At 36.0% G+C, this 16534-nt stretch overlaps 1 long non-coding RNA gene across 1 annotated transcript in view; it reads right to left on the reverse strand.

The window, feature by feature from the left end:
* LOC134737139 (uncharacterized) overlaps positions 1-16534 on the reverse strand; it is a 45247-nt gene that overhangs the window by 18208 nt on the left and 10505 nt on the right. The window contains exon 2 of the long non-coding RNA XR_010121748.1: positions 5409-5480. This is a non-coding gene — a long non-coding RNA (uncharacterized lncRNA). The remainder of the gene's footprint in view (positions 1-5408; positions 5481-16534) is intronic.

The following is a 16534-nucleotide window of genomic DNA, read 5'->3' on the forward strand; positions in this document are numbered from 1 at the left end:
AAGATAAAGGGAGATGTCCTAGAATAAAATTCAAAAGGTCAAGGAAAATGGCAGTATTGTTATATTGCCCTTTGTTTGAATAAATACATTTACTCTAGCTTTACCTGGTATTTTCAGTATAGCTAAAACAATCATTAAAATCTGTTATTTCTTAGAAAGACTTTTTGAAACACAACTCAACTAGATTACAATGAATGTATTTGTTGAAGGAAAACACCCAATTTTATGACTTTCTCTTCTAACTTAGGCAAAGAAGAGTTCAAATGCAAAGCAAATTATGAGATTCAAGGCTATGTCTTTAATGAAAAGGCAATTTTGGCTCAATAGGGTGAAATTACATGGTAAGTTTGAATGAAAATTTATTATTCTTCACTTTAAATATATTCTGTGCATACACCTTAGCCATTATCGCTAGGTATTTTTAATAGACAAAAAAAATATGATCAACCTTCTTTAAGACAATTATTCATATTTATTTAAGGCAACTCACCAAGTCCCATTACTTTAACTTGAATTCATGACAAATTAACGTTTTAAACTACTTCATTCAAACAACCATTGTAGTATAATTATATCACAACATCAATTTTTGACACATATTGATAGCAGGATGTGGCAGGTGATATTTGAAGTGCTGTATCTGTCATAATTTATTTGATCTTTATAACAGGCATGGAGAATCGGTGCTATTATCATTTCTCTTCTACAGATGAAGAAACTGAGGCAGATTCAATAACTTGCCCAATGTCATATGGTTGGTGGGTGAAGGAGTCAATATTTGAACTCAGGCAGCATGGTTCTAGGGCCCTGCACTGAGTATTAAACAATACTGAAATACAGGTTGTTGATATTCATAAATTTTGGTGTTAATTTTTGCCATGTGTTGTTTTGACTCCCTGTTTGTAGATTTTACAAATTAAATATTTAGAGAAAATCAATAATACAGTTGACAAAAACAAAACTTAGAGAATCAATAAGATAATAACCAGACAAGGACAAGATATATGGTGGTTATAAAAAATGAATGATTTTGTTATGTAAATGTATTTAATCTTAGATGTTTATAATTCAAATTCCATTGCTCTGTATTTTTGTTTTTATAATTTCTATAGTTTATAAAGTTATCAGAGCATTAATTTTTAATTGTTTGATTATAAAATATACCCTTATTCTTTCTTGTGTTTCCCAAATAGTTCCTAGATCCTACATCTGCTCTTCCTTAAAAACAGCACATGTGCACATACACACACATAATTATGTATGTGTATGCAATTACAAGTAAACAATGAAGTCTTAGTGGAATATTTGACCTGAGATGAAGTGGAAAATGGTTCATTTACCCCATCCTGACCTCAGCTCAACAGTTTCCTGTAATGTATTAGATGTCTTTTGGTGTCATATTTTAAACTATATTGTAACAATCCATCCATCCCTTTTCTTTCCTTCCTTCCTTCCTTCCTTCCTTCCTTCCTTCCTTCCTTCCTTCCTTCCTCTCTCCCTTCCTTCCTCTCTCCCTCTCTTCTTTTTTCCTTCCTTCTTCACCACTTAATGAGCTCATGCTCTACAAATACATGTAAAACCAAGGCATGTGAATTATATTCCAGGCCCCTAAGGAATATACGGCCTAACACCTGGAGGGCCTTAGGTGTTTGGGCTTTGGATGTTTCCTGGCTGCAACTGATTTGTGTGAAACTGGGGCAAAGCACTTTTGTTTTCTCTTTTGGAAACTGAAGTGTTTGGATGGCTTCTAAAGTCCCCCGAGGTTTTGAAAACAAAAATTTTAAGAATAATTTATAGTTTCATAATCTAAGTAAGAATAAACAGAGAATGAGAAATGTCAGCAAAGTATGTAAGCAAAAGCCATGATTAATAAAATGGTTAATAAACTAGTTTTCCTATTAATGTAAGAGAATAAGCCAAATGCAATAGGCACTATCAAGAAATTTGAAATGAAGACCCATAGTGCATGTATAAAGGTGGATCTATTAAGAATGGACAATGGAGATTTGCCTGAAATATATTTCTTTGAGCTCTATTCCGGGATTATTAGAAACTCTATCCTAATTTCCCACAGGTCCAATTTCATGTGCAAGTCAACCCTACTCTAGCTTGTCCTTTTGCCATATTATTCTAACACAAAAAACGAAAGACATCCATAGATTATTTATAATATTATAGCTTGCAGAAATGTTTTCAAACATCTTTGAAGCGCCTTATTCTATAACTATTATTGTAAATATTTTTCCATATGAAAGTTAATTTAGAAACATATATCTTATTATGTAATTACAACTGCTTTACTTTCAGAACAAAGTTTGCATTGATTGTAGAATGTATTGCTACTTTCTTCCCATAAAGGATATCAAGTGAAATATAGACTTTTTTGTATTACCAAATTTCTTTGACAAATACAAGATTTTTTATAAGTGGCACTCGCATTCTATATATTCATTTATAAGTGAGACTTGTATTCCACATATACATAATATAAAATGTTAGGAATATGTTTTAATCATTTAATGATAAACTCTAAATGATAAACCTAAGACATACTTTTACCAGTCAAGAAAACATTTATAATGCACAAGGTATTTTTATTAGTTTTGACATAGCTTATTTTTTCACAGTGTGTTGTAAGGTTTATATACGACTTGAATTTTAATGTCCTCACCTGAAATTTCATACATTGTTAGCCAACTCTCAAATCAGGGGATTTTTAAGGGATCAATCACATTTGCTTTTTTGCCAACAAACAATGCCAAGATCTGAGTTTACTAATAATGAAAGAGACCAGAAAGCCAGGACATGGATATTTGTAATTATGTTTCACAATATTGATTTTTGTTAAATCGCATCATATGGTGTAGCATGTATTTAGTTTGCAAATGAAAATGAATTGAGAAGAATGATGAGGATAGAAAAAAGATTTTAAAGAAAGAAAAAAGGAGATTCTTCAGGATTTCTGAGACCAGTAAGGATCTGGGTCCATCTATGAATGAGCATCACTTTTCTGCCAGGAGTAATGATTGAGCTGCATTTCTGCAACGAGTTATAAAAATCGACATCAATGTTTCGAACTCAAAAGTGAGGTTACAGTTATTGCTGACTCCTTGATTTTTTTAAATGGTGTTGCAATTTTTTCAATTCATTTCGCATTTCCACCTCTGTGTCTTCCCGGGCACTGAGGCCTGTGCTGTAACTCTGCATCCAGAAATATTCTAGGCTATAGTCATTTGCCAGGGTTGCCTCTCACGCAAGAAGAGAAACTCATGTGTTAAGCTCCCTCACGTTAAACTTGGAATGGTGATACCCAGTGACTAATATGAAATATTAGTATCTTTCAGGTTCCCTTCCAAAGAGATTATTTTGAGGATGTCATTGTATTCTAGTCTACTTAATGTACAAGCTTTTTTATTAAGAACCAGGACTGTTGGCAGAGAGAAACCAGGCATGAGTCATTAAAAGATTGGAAGGGTTTCATAGGGGATCTGACCCAATCCTAATTTGAGAGGGTCAAGCATAGGAATAAATGATACCTTTTATTTACCTTAGTGTTTCCTTACTTTGAAAATCTTGTTTCCTAATAGATCATTCTTTGGTCAGTAAATTACTGTTTGAGAGTTGAATGTAATTTCAACAGCATTTTCATGGCACTTTTAAAATAAGGAATGATAATTTTAAATCCTTTAGAAATGAAACTAGCTTGTTATATTTTGATCCCTCTGAAAGAGGCATAAGGAGACATCTATTAACATCAGTTTTCCACTTTCGATGCCCTCTGTAGGGGGTGCTAGTAAAATTCAGATATGTTCCCAAGACCTCAGTTTGAGTGTCCTGCTGGATGACTTACTCAGATGGAAGTGATAGAACTGTCCTTCCTCATCATGTGATAAGTGAGCTTATTGAGAATTTATGCTAAATAAAGCCCTTGATTATAAAGAGAGCATTTTAAACTCTTTTTAAACTTTCCTGCTTATATGCAACCATGATGCTTGGGTTCCCTGACATTTCTGGTATGGCCAAGAATGTATCTATTGGCCTTCAGGAAAAATACTTCCCTTCAGAAGGCCGTTTTTAAAGTGGTGGGCTGTGTTGCTCCTGGCTACCTTTAATTATTCAAATAACTTCTATATTTTGAAATTGAAAATTGATGTTGTTCTTAGAATCCAGATGGCATGGAACATATTTTCTGTACATCTATGATCAAATATGCAGTTAAGAATTTTTTTTCGGAGTAGACCATATTGTCCAACTTATTAAATTTATTAATTTCAATAATACATTGGCCGGTAGTATTACATATTTGGCACCTGAGAAAAATTTATTAGTATTAATAAGTTCATAAACAATTCATCACCTACTCAGATGGTATAATGTAGCAATTTATTGTATACTAGGTGAATTTTGTTAACAGGGAATACCCCGATGAAAAAAATAGCTTAATATTAATTACTAGCTCCATCTGTGCAAAACAATAGAAAAACCAATATTTTAATACAATGACTTCATGCATGTCAGTTATCTTCAACATTAAATGCTACAGTTTTGTTGATGCAGTTTACCTGTCTATTAATTTAAATAATGCGTGTCCTTACAGAGGTTAAAACTATGAATAAATGAATTAAAATTAAATATAATGAAATATTTAAATAGGTGTAACATGAATCTGATTCATTCTCCGGGAATATATCCTGTATGCATGTATGTATATACAAATTACTGTACCATCTGCTAGGTTTTTACAGGTTGAGTAAGAATTTTTTTTTTCCACACCTGAAAGGCATATTGTGAATTCCTTGTAGTGAGAAGATTGTTCAGTTGAAAAGGTTGAGACAATTGGTGTAACTAATGCCTGGCAGTGGTCAGACTCAAAGAGTACCTTCAAAAGATAGGGGCAGGGGTCATCGTAAGAAAGATCATTTTCTATTTAAATTTTGAGCTCTCAAGCTAACATTTTGCTAATTATGACAACGGATGTTGCTCCAAGCACCAAGGGACCCCCTTTCATCCATCCTTTTAAACTGCCGTAACCTGCCACCTGGTATGGTCTTTTTATATCCACTTTATGTTCTGGCTTCAATAAATATTTATTGAAAAAATTAATGAAATATTCTGGAGAAGGGAATGGTGAGCAAAGAGGCTTTTCTTAGCGTTAGTACAAGTCATCCCCGTAGTTCACTTATTTAGACAGTTTAGTACCTCACGCTGCCAAAATTCTCATACTAACCAAGGCATAGTCTTCAGAGCCTCAGAGGACATAAGGTATGGCTGGTAATCATTATTGCTAGAAAACATATGGACAACCAGTAGACTTTTCATTAGGGAGTCTCTTGGGAGATAGTAACCAATTAATCCAAACTTTTCATTAAATAACACTGAGCAATGCAAATCAAACTCCCTTAGTTTACCGTGTTCTGCTGCAGCTAGGAAGAAATCCTCAGGTCTTTAGGCTCCACCAGCTTCTCAGATAGTAAAATTCTCTGTGGAGAGGGGATGATATTGACATTCCACTATGAGTATTTGGCGCTAACTCAGAATTGTCATTTATTGTTTGAAGCTGTATCTTATATGTATGTTTCTTTAGACATTATTTTGGGATGAGCTTTAAGGTTGGCTTCACTACACAGTGTAGTGTTTTTAGAACACAGGTGCCATACTCCTGGGTGATTTGATTCAAAATTTGATTTTTCAATTTCATAATTGTGTGACCTTAGACATAATTTTCAAATTACTTAACTTCTATCTCTAACATATAGTCATCCTTATACAATGGAAATGGGGCTGCTTACCTCTCACTAAGTATATGCTATAGAGTGAGATAGATATTGTGACATCATTAATTATTATTTATTGCTCATCCATTGAGGTACATAAATTAGAAGATTAAAAAGGATATTGGCCTTTTTAAAAAGTGTGTGAATGGGCAATCACAGAATAAACATTAATGCAAATATAGATGCAGTTTCCCAAAGTCATTAGTAGTAAGCAAAAGTAAAATTAGAACCACAGGATAATTTTTCTCCGCAAATTGTAGTATATGGTATAGCCAAAAGTATGAGGCAGTAGGCACCCTCAGACACCATGAGAAGGCAGGAGTAATGACTCATCTTTTGGGGGAGAGAAATTTAAAAGCACCTCAAAACTGTAAATTGTAAAAGCATAGCCTTTTTGACCTAGAAATTTTACTTTTAGAAATCTATTCTAAGGTGATTTTTAGCCCCATGTGGAACAAATGTGGATGTCCCCTTAACCTCTCAAACCCCTCAGAAAAACATGATAAAAAACCATGCTCGTACAAAATAACAAATACATAATAGTCAAGTTCAAAAAGAAAGACATACACAAACACACAGACATACGCATGCACGTAAGTGAAATAAGATAGCCCCAGTTTCCAAAATTAAAAAGAGAACTGAAAATCCAGCATGAAAAGTGGATAATAGCTCATGTGAATTTTGATCTGGGAGCACTGAGGTTTTTATTCCCTCTAATGCACAGAAGACTTAACTTCTGGTTAAATGAGACAATGGGTTGGACCAGACATTCTGATATAACACTTCCAACTGAAAAGGGGAGCCTTAGGAAAAGTGGATAAGAAAAACTATCCATTTTGTCCTTTCAAAGTATACAAAGAACTCTGTCTTTTCAGTATAGTCAGAAAAAGAAAGAAAGAAAGAAAGAAAGAAAGAGAGAAAAGAACAGAAAAAATCTCTAATACAAGGGCTTGGAGGCAAAATCTACAGGATTAGCCATCTATATTTTAAGTGGTGGAGGCAGGATTTAAAAACCTAAAAGTGTTTTCAAGTTTCACTTATCCTTAATTCATGAATTTGCCTTTTTTCTTATAAAATTTATAGCCATATAACCAACTATATCTCTTTTTTAGGGGGAGAAATAAAAATGAAGCCAAGAGATACCTTTTCCACTAAATTATAACAGTTGTATAGAATTTCATGACCAGGTTAAAAATCTAACCAGTCTGGCTCCAGAGACTTTTACCTAAATCATTTATGAAAACAACCCAGGCTGAGATGAGTTAGCAGATGCAACAAAAATTATAGTAGTCTCAAAACCAGGAGAAAACTAAACAATTTAAAAGAAATTATTATTTTAAATATTTTTAAATGATTGAAGATATATAAGAGGGAATAGAAATCTTAACAAAAGAATATGATACCACAAAAAACTACTAGACAGACTTGAAACAAATAAGGTACAACATCTGAAAGTAAAAAAAAAATATATATATATATAAAATTAAAATAGAAAATGCAATGGACTGCTTAAATGATAGCCAGACACAGCTAAACAGGGGGTGAGAAAATGGGGAGACAAAGCTCAGAAAAAGCCCTAAAATGCAACCAAGAGCAATAAAAGGTTGGACACATGAAAAACAGTTATGTGACGTGGACAATAAAATGAAAATATTAAGCATTCATCTAAGTTTGTGTGTGTGAGAATAGAGAGGGAAGAAATATCTTTGGGAAAGAATAGCAGCAAATATCCAGAACTGAAAAAGACATGATTATTCAGATTGAGTTCTAAGTAACAGAACTAGAGCAGAAGTCTTCTTCACTGAGTGAGTTCTCTTGACTTACTCAGTGACTCAGCCAATCAGTGGGTTTTCTCCATTCTCTTTTGTCAGTTCTTATAGTGTACTCCACACTTACAACTAGGAAGTCACTATATAATACATCAGCGCACTCTTGCTCATACCAGTTGAATTCTATTTTTATTTATTTATTTATTTAATTTAAGGTTTTTTTTTTTTTTTTTTTTTTTTTTTTTTTGAGTCTCACTCTGTTTCCCAGGCTGGGGGCTAGGGTGCAGTGGCACAATCTCGGCTCACTGCAACCTCCAGCTCCCGGGTTCACGCCATTCTCCTGCCTCAGCCTCCCGAGTAGCTGGGACTACAGGTGCCCCCCACCATGCCCAGCTATTTTTTTTTTTTTTTTGTATTTTTAGTAGAGACGGGGTTTCACCATGTTAGCCAGGATGGTCTTGATCTCCTGACCTCGTGATCCGCCGACCTCGTGATCCGCCCACGTCAGCCTCCCGAAGTGCTGGGATTACAGGCGTGAGCCACCGTGCCCAGCCTTGAATTCTAATTTTAAAAATTCAGTTCTGTTTTGTCTGTAACTGTTAAGGAGAGTTACACATGTTATTTTTATTATCCAGACCAATAAAATATCAACATAAAAGAAAAAACTGTGTCAAGAAAAACTAAATTGAATGTTTTGGGAGAATTCCATAAAGGTATACCACTTAAATAAAGCAGCTATAAAATTAGGTTTTGGAAGGAAGTCAAAAGTCATAAATATCTGGAATATGGTGAACACAACTGCTTCCTATAATGTCTTTTAGGTTCTTGCATTCACTGTAGAGACACTGGAATTGGAAATTGTAGAGAATGTATAATGATGCATAATGCGTGTAGTTCATGAAGGAAAGATAAGATAAAAATAAGACCAGTAGGCCTGTCTCAAAGGAAGGGACTTGTCTATTTTAAAACATTTCCTAACAGTATATATTAAATGCTTAAGATAGCTGGAGTGCAATGGTGTGATCTCCACTCACTGCAACCTCTGCCTCACGGGTTCAAGTGATTCTCGTGCCTCAGCCTCTCAAGTAGCTGAGATTACAGGCATGCACCACGACGTTCGGCTAACTTTTTGTATTTTTTAGTAGAGACAGGGTTTCACCATGTTGGCCAGGCTGGTCTTGAACTCCTGACCTCAGGCGATCCACTGGCCTTGGCCTCCCACGGTGCTGGGATTACAGGTGTGAGCCACCAAGGCAGGCCTAATTGTTGTTTTAAATGATTCCCACCTTTAGCAAATTTTCCATTTCTCCGGTGAGCTAATGGCTGTAATAAGAGATCTTCCTCTAAAAACAACAACAACTACAGGACATCAAAGTCAGGAACAAAAAGGAAATTACTTACCAAGAGAAAAAAAAAAACCAAAACAATAGCAGAGTTCAAATCAGCAACTGTATCTATGATTCCACCGCTAAATCTAAGGTCATGATTTCCCCTATAATTTCTTCTAGGAGTTACAATTTTTAGCCCTTGCATTTAGGTTGTTGTACCAGCACCATTAGTTCAAGACTATTCTTTCTCCTTTGAATGGATGTGGCAACCTTGTCAAATATCAATGGGCCATAGATTTATAGATTGATTCCTGGACTTTCGATTCTTTTTTCTAAATCTATTTTTTATTTCAATAGGTTTTTAGGGAGCAGGTGGTGTTTACTGTATGGATAAGTTCTTTAATGACGATTTCTAAGATTTTGGTGCACCCATCACCCAGGCAATGTACACTGTATCCAATATGTAGTCTTTTATCTCTCACCCACCTCCCACTCTTTCTCCCTAAGTCCCCAAAGTCCAATGCCTCATTCTTATGTCTTTGTGCTGGACTCTCAACTCTATTCCATTGTTTTACATGTCTGTTCTTATGCCAGTATCACACTGCTTTGATTACTGTAACTTTGTAGTAAGTTTTAAAGTTGGGAAGTGTGAGTTCTCCAACTTTGTTTCTCATTTTTTAATATTGTTTTTGCTATTGAGGGCTCCTCACAATTCCGTATGAATTTGAGAGTCAATTTTTCCATTTCTGCAAAAAAGGCTATTGCAATTTCAATAAAGATTGCCCTAAATTTATAGTCATTTGAGGTAGATATTAACATGTTAACATTAAGTCTTTCAGTTCATGGACACAGGATATCTTTCCATTATTTTAGGTCTTCTTTAATTTATTTCAGCAATGCGTTACAGTTTTCATTGTACAAGTCTTTCACCTCCCTAGCTAAACTTATTCCCTGGTATTTTATTCTTTTAGATACTACTGTAAATAAATTTTTTTTGTTTTCTTTGTTGAGTGCTCATTGCAAGTATACAAAAATACAACCGATTTGTGTCTATTGATCTTGTACCCTATAACTTCCCTGCATTTGTTTATTAGCTCTAGTAGCTTTCTGGTGGATTATTTGGGATATTCCTTTTGTAGGATTATGCTGTCTATAAATAGAAATAGTTTTATTTCTTTTTTAAAAGATTTGGGTGCCATTTACTTCTTTTTCTTGTCAAATTGCTCTGGCTAGAACTTCCAGTGCAATGTTGAATAGCAGTGTTCAAGAAGCCATCCTTATCTTGTTCTTGATTTTAGGAAGAAAGCTTTCAGTCTTTCATCATTGAATCTTTCATTATGTTAGCTGCAGGGTTTTCATAAATGCCCTTTATTATGTTAGTGCACTGACTTATAAAAATATAACACTATTTGGGTATTTTTAAAAACAGAAGAAAAGGTCAGAAAACTCAGATATTTCAAAGGAGATTGAAATTAAAGCATTCTAATATCCTCAGATTTTTCTGAAGGAGATTGACAATTGGTCAACACTTGTAGACTTTATTACGTATTCTTTTAGTGCTTAATTTAAGTGTTTAACATGCTCACTTGACTTATCAGAGTCTATATAAATAAGGAGGAAAACGCAGGAAATAGAAAATAAACAAATGTGATTACTCGGATCAAAGGAATTTTTACAAAGAGAAATTCTAAGATTTGCTTTTTAAAAAATCAATAGAATGTAACTGAATAGTATATAATTATGAAGGGGACATCTGGAATATATTGAGAAAATGTGAGTTAAATAGATAAAAAAAATACTAGGAAAATAACGGAAAGAAAGTTGTTCTACAATTTTAATAACAGGCACAATGGGCTTTATGGAATTTTAGTCTACCTGATATTGGAAGGATGCAGCTCCCAGAGTCAATGACAGCAGGAAGAGGACGACTGGGAACACCAGGAAAAAAGGAAGCTCGGAAGGAATTCAGGAAGCAGGAAACATTGCAACACACTTAGGCAGGAATAGCCTGGTCAGTATGTTGCCACAGCTGCTGCTGCTGTCATCACCTCTGTTACTGCTGCTACTGTGAGGATTCTGGCCTTCAAAATTTCTAGATTTCTTGTTTCTCTCACGTACAGTTCAGAGTCTCAGGAGCATGGTATGAGGGGCTTGTAGGAAGGCATAGATTATATGGTGGAGGCAGGCAGTAGGAATTGGTCTCTAGCCAACGTGATCAATAGTGGAAAGCAGAAATTTACCAAAAAGAAACTGGGGAGACTTTACGTAGAATAATATATGAGAATTTTTAAAAGTGTCTGGAAAGAGATGAGAATTAGAAGCAATTACTAATGTAGAAGGAAAAGGATAGACCAATCAGAATTTTTAAAATTCTATATATTTATGTAGGTTTTTACATATTTTATGATAAAATTGCACTCAATCATGGCTTGTGTATTCTTTAAAAATAGGTCCTAAAATTATATTTAAAAAAGAACATTTGCCTTTAAGAGTTGGAAGTATCTACTCACAGCACTTTTAAATTTTCATGGGAATAATTGATGAAAATCCTACTTCAGCAAAATTCAAGGAAGGAGAAATCTTCCTGGGACTGTAGAAATTTCACCACTGGCTAACCTACTTTTTTTTTTTTTTCCTTGAAATGCACTGGCTTCATCTACCTTTAGAAGTTCCTTCTGTTGAAAACTCTAGATGATTTTTTCCTCCCTCTGAAGCCAGCTAGATACTTTGTAGTCAAACAAATTGTCAGAAAAATTGCTGAATCTGGAGATTTTGCAGTAGTGAAAATGTGGCCACTGTCTTCTCAAAGTAGCTCACCATTTGGGATTATATATGAAAACCCATGTAAAATAAAAGCTGTCAAAATGACAAAAAATTATGTCATGTTCGAATTATCATGTTTCTATGGAAATTTAGTTTTTTATATGTGTGTAGGGGTGTTGTCTGTATCTATGTCTGAGAAAGAAGGAGCAGGGAGAGAGAGAGAAACAGACAAAGAGACAAAGACAGACTGACTCACTTCAACTCTGTAAGGCCAATGTAGCTATTTGTATTCCAGGATAAACAATCTGGAGAATAAAATGGACTGAAATATGTACCTTTACTAATAATACTTATCTAACACTGTAACTGAAGTTAATTGTCTATGACATAAATCAAGAGAGTCACATTTTGGAGGTTTCTTCCTGTGATACTTGTGAATCCATTCACTGGTATTTGATTCATTTATTTATCCCTTTAGCAAACCTCCATTAAGTGTCTCTTGTGTGGTAGTTTTTTGTTTTGTTTTGTTTTGGTTTGGTTTGGTTTTTTGGGTATTTTTGAGACGAAGTCTCGCTCTGTCACCCAGGCTGGAGTGCAGTGGCGTGATCTCGGCTCACTCCAACCTCCGCCTCCTGGGTTCAAGCGTTTCTCCTGCCTCAGCCTGCCAAGTGGCTGGGACTACAGGCACAGGTATGTGCCTCCATGCCCGGCTAATTTTTTTGTAATTTTAGTAGAGACAGGGTTTCATCGTGTTAGCCAGGAAGGTCTCGATCTCCTGACCTCATGATCCACCCACCTCAGCCTCCCAAAGTGCTGGGATTACAGGCGTGAGCCACTGTACCCAGCCATGTGGTAGTTTTTATACTAGACAATAAGGACCAGAGTGAATCGAACACAGGATGAGGACAGACACACAAGAAGCCAGGCAACCAATATAGGACAATGTGATCTGTGCTAGGATGTCCAGAAAGATTTGGGGGCTCAGAAAGAAGACAATTATTAGTTGGGAGTGAAGATTTGGTAAAGGAACATGTTAGGGTATGTCAAGAAATAAGCAAATGGAGTCTAAAGGATAAAAACTCTAGTAGAAAAAGTAAAGAGATTTTAAGTAACGTTAATTGATAGGATATGATCTCTGGGAGATTCTGGGGCAATGAGGCAGAGTATTTTAGGCATATCATTATTTCTGGTGGGTAGGATAGATTTCTGCTTGCAGCATGTGTGATTCTGGATTGATGAGAGGGGAGCTGTAGTGGCCATCAGCTGTTTTTACTGTCCAGTGTCTATTAACCTTCTTTCAGGGAACATTAACCTGAACCCCATTCCACTTGGGGAATTAGCTCCTTCCCCACTTCTGGTCCCTTTGGCTTTGTAGAATCTGACACACATCTTGTACACACATGTACAAAGACACATACATGCACACTCACACTCTCAGCATTCCTGAGGGGAGCACAAGATCTTGGACCAACCACTACTGTTCGTGCCTTCAGCCGTCATAATTGGTCAAGACATGGGCATGTGACTCAATCAGAACTAAAGCAGAACTTATTTGGTAAATTTCCAGGGATGAGGTATTCACTTTTTTCTGTTAGGCCTGAAGCCTGGAGAATACTGGGGCTGGAGCTCCAAGCAACCCCTTGCTATCACGTGGCACTTTAAACTGAAGCCAGTATGACAGAAGGCATAGTAAAGAGATGGAGAGAAACCAACTCCTAATTATATTTTCTGAGCCCTGAATCCAGTCTTGTCATTTTATGTGAGCCAATAATTTCCCTTTTTTGCCTGAGTTGAGTTGTTTTTTCTTTTGCTTGTAACTAAGAATCCAATTGACACAGTCCCCAAAGAGGAAACAGTAGGGTGGGCAATGGAAGAGGACATGCTAATATTTATTAAGTAACTATTTTGTCCCCACCATGTAAAGTTAAGTACTGCTACTTTTTGGTTTTTCAATAAAGTTCACAATAGTCCAGCAAACTAAATGACAGAACCCATCTCAACCCAAAAGTCTGCCTAATTCCAAATTCTATTCCTTTTACATAACACTGTGCTATCGGTTTGAGCTTTACTCCAGGCCAGCATTTCCAAAGCTGTTTTTCAGGGAATACTAGTGTTCTTTGAGATGTTAATAAATGTTATGTGGGGAACAATTCTATTTTTGTCTTAGAAACCCTTAATATAGAAGAAAATATCAAACATATTTATGTATTGATGTTTTTGTTTCATATGTCTTAAGTGTCTTAAGGGTCTGATGAGATATCACCCACAGAATGAATTATGGATGGCTAAAAATTATACATTGGTGCACAGGCAATGTTTTCAAAATACACAGTTGATATGGTTTGGCTCTGTGTCCCCACCCAAATCTCACTTTGAATTGTAATAATTCCCATGTGTCAAGGCTGGACCAGGTGCAGATAATGAATCATGGGGGCGGTTTCCCCCATGCTGTTCTCATGATAGTGAGTGAGTTCTCATGAGCTCTGATGGTTTTATAAGGGGCTGCCCCCTTTGTTCAGCACTCATTCTTTCTCCTGCCACCCTGTGAAGAGGTGCCTTCCGCCGTGATTGTAAGTCTCCTGAGGATTCTGCAGCTTAAGAACAAAGTAACACAACAATGTACTGATTTATAATTTTTATATCTTTATTTGAGGACTTAAGTTTGTGCATCCACAAAGTTCTGGGGATCTTATTCTACATATTGCTGTTAGAGGTTTATACCACATGTGGCTATGTGGCTGTCAAAGGGAAATTTTGAATAAAAAAATAAAACTAATTGTTCTCAAGTAAAACAATAAAGAAAACCAGAATTATTCTAAGTAAATGTGATTAATGGCAACTATAAACTCACCCTAAAAATTGTGAGGTGAACTTTTTAAGAAGAAATAATTACATATTTTGGAAACTGCCATTTTTAAGCATTAAAACATTAAATTTGTGTTATTCTCTTTGCTACAATTTACTTTTGAAAAATGAGAATTTTGGAATATCCTGAAAGTTAGACAAAATATTGGAATATATTTGATGCTGTGCTGAAAATGGAGATCTGACTCAGAAATATTCTCACTATCTAGTAACTGCATGAGAAAAGACACAGAAACGCTGTTCTGTTACAAAGGATGCATAATTTTACGCCATGTTATGTTATAAAAATGTATAAATATGGTTTACTTAATGTAGATATTTTAATTCTTTTTGTTCTCAATTTTTAAAAATAATTCAGTATCTTTAAAGGCACTTTAGTTCCGTTATAAATTTTGAAGACATACAAATAATTTCTATTACAGAAATTATTTCACCTGAGACCTTTTGGTTGTCTTTTACAATGTAAGGGAGACTTTTTTTTTGTATCTATTATTAGTTTTGCAAGTGGAAGGAATTGCCTGATGGTTTTTCTGCCCTTAAAAATGTGAGGAGGGCCGGGCGCGGTGGCTCAAGCCTGTAATCCCAGCACTTTGGGAGGCCAAGGCGGGCGGATCACGAGGTCAGGAGATCGAGACCATCCTGGCTAACACGGTGAAACCCCGTCTCTACTAAAAATAACAAAAAATTCGCCGGGCGTGTTGGCGGGCGCCTGTAGTCCCAGCTACTTGGGAGGCTGAGGCAGGAGAATGGCGTGAACCCGGGAGGCGGAGCTTGCAGTGAGCCGAGATCGCGCCACTGCACTCCAGCCTGGGCGACAGAGCAAGACTCTGTCTCAAAAAAAAAAAAAAAAAAAAAAAAATGTGAGGAGGTTGTGTAGGAGGCTCCTTATTCTACTGCCACATCTCTGGACAGTCATTGCCCTGCCCTCTGTCAAAGGGACTTATGAGAATCTTGGGCTGTTGGCAGCTTGGGTACTTTCCTCACAGGCTCAGTTGAAAGACAATGGAATACAGTCTCGTCTGCTGGATGATCAATGTGAAATGCGTTGCTTCTCTCCAAGAGGTTCTAGACAGGGCAAGTTTCATGAACTTGCCACCTCTGCGTTTAATTTAATGCTGAGCTGCTACTGTCTTGAGATTCTTAATAATTTTGAACATGATTCCCTGCATTTTCATCTTGCACTGTGCCCCATAAATTATATAGCTGTTCCTGCTTACAGGAGCTGAGTACATATAGTAAATAAAGTATACAAAAATAGTTGTTTTCATGAGACTTACATTCTGTTAAAGGAGAGAGAAAACAAACAGCATAAAGAAGTATGAAATTTAAAAGTTTTTAAATAGGAGATCAAAACGTGTGTATATGGGTGGAGTTTGAAATTTTAGACAGGGTGACTAAGAAGTCTTTAATGAGAATGTGACATTTGAATAATGACCTGAACATAGTGAAGGAGTAAATCACACTAAGACATGATAGAAAAGTCTTCCAGGCAAAGGGACCAGCTCGCCCAAAGCCTGAGGGAAGAGGGTACATAGGACAGTAAGCCAACCAAGGTAGCTGGAGAGATAAATGAGCAGAAGAGTAGTTGAAGATGAGGTCAGAGAAGGTAATAAAAGACTTTGGATTTATTCTAAGTGTAATGGGAAGCCATAGGATGGCTTGGGCAGAAGAATGACATAATCCAAAAGGATCACAGTGGCTGCTGTGTTGAGAATAGACTGAGGAAACAGAACTGACTGAATAAGAATAGCTAATGGCACCTCAGTGAAGACGATGTAAGTTGTCCACTCAACAGAAACTACACAGTCTGTGGTTCATATGCTCCTAGATGCTGTTGATTCATGAATCTTGCTCTAGTGGGTGCTAGAGTAGAGGTGGATTTTTCTAGATTTTAACTTGGCTTCTGTCTTCTGGCCTAGTCATCTTATCTCAGGCCCCTTGACCTTTCTCCTTCTATACAACCTCTCTATATCTTACCATTCCAACTGGGAATCCTTTCCAGTCTGTGGGCAGAGAGAAGTTGGGTCCTACCAAT

Source organism: Symphalangus syndactylus, chromosome 7, assembly GCF_028878055.3.
Source record: "Symphalangus syndactylus isolate Jambi chromosome 7, NHGRI_mSymSyn1-v2.1_pri, whole genome shotgun sequence".
Lineage (NCBI taxonomy): Eukaryota > Metazoa > Chordata > Mammalia > Primates > Hylobatidae > Symphalangus > Symphalangus syndactylus.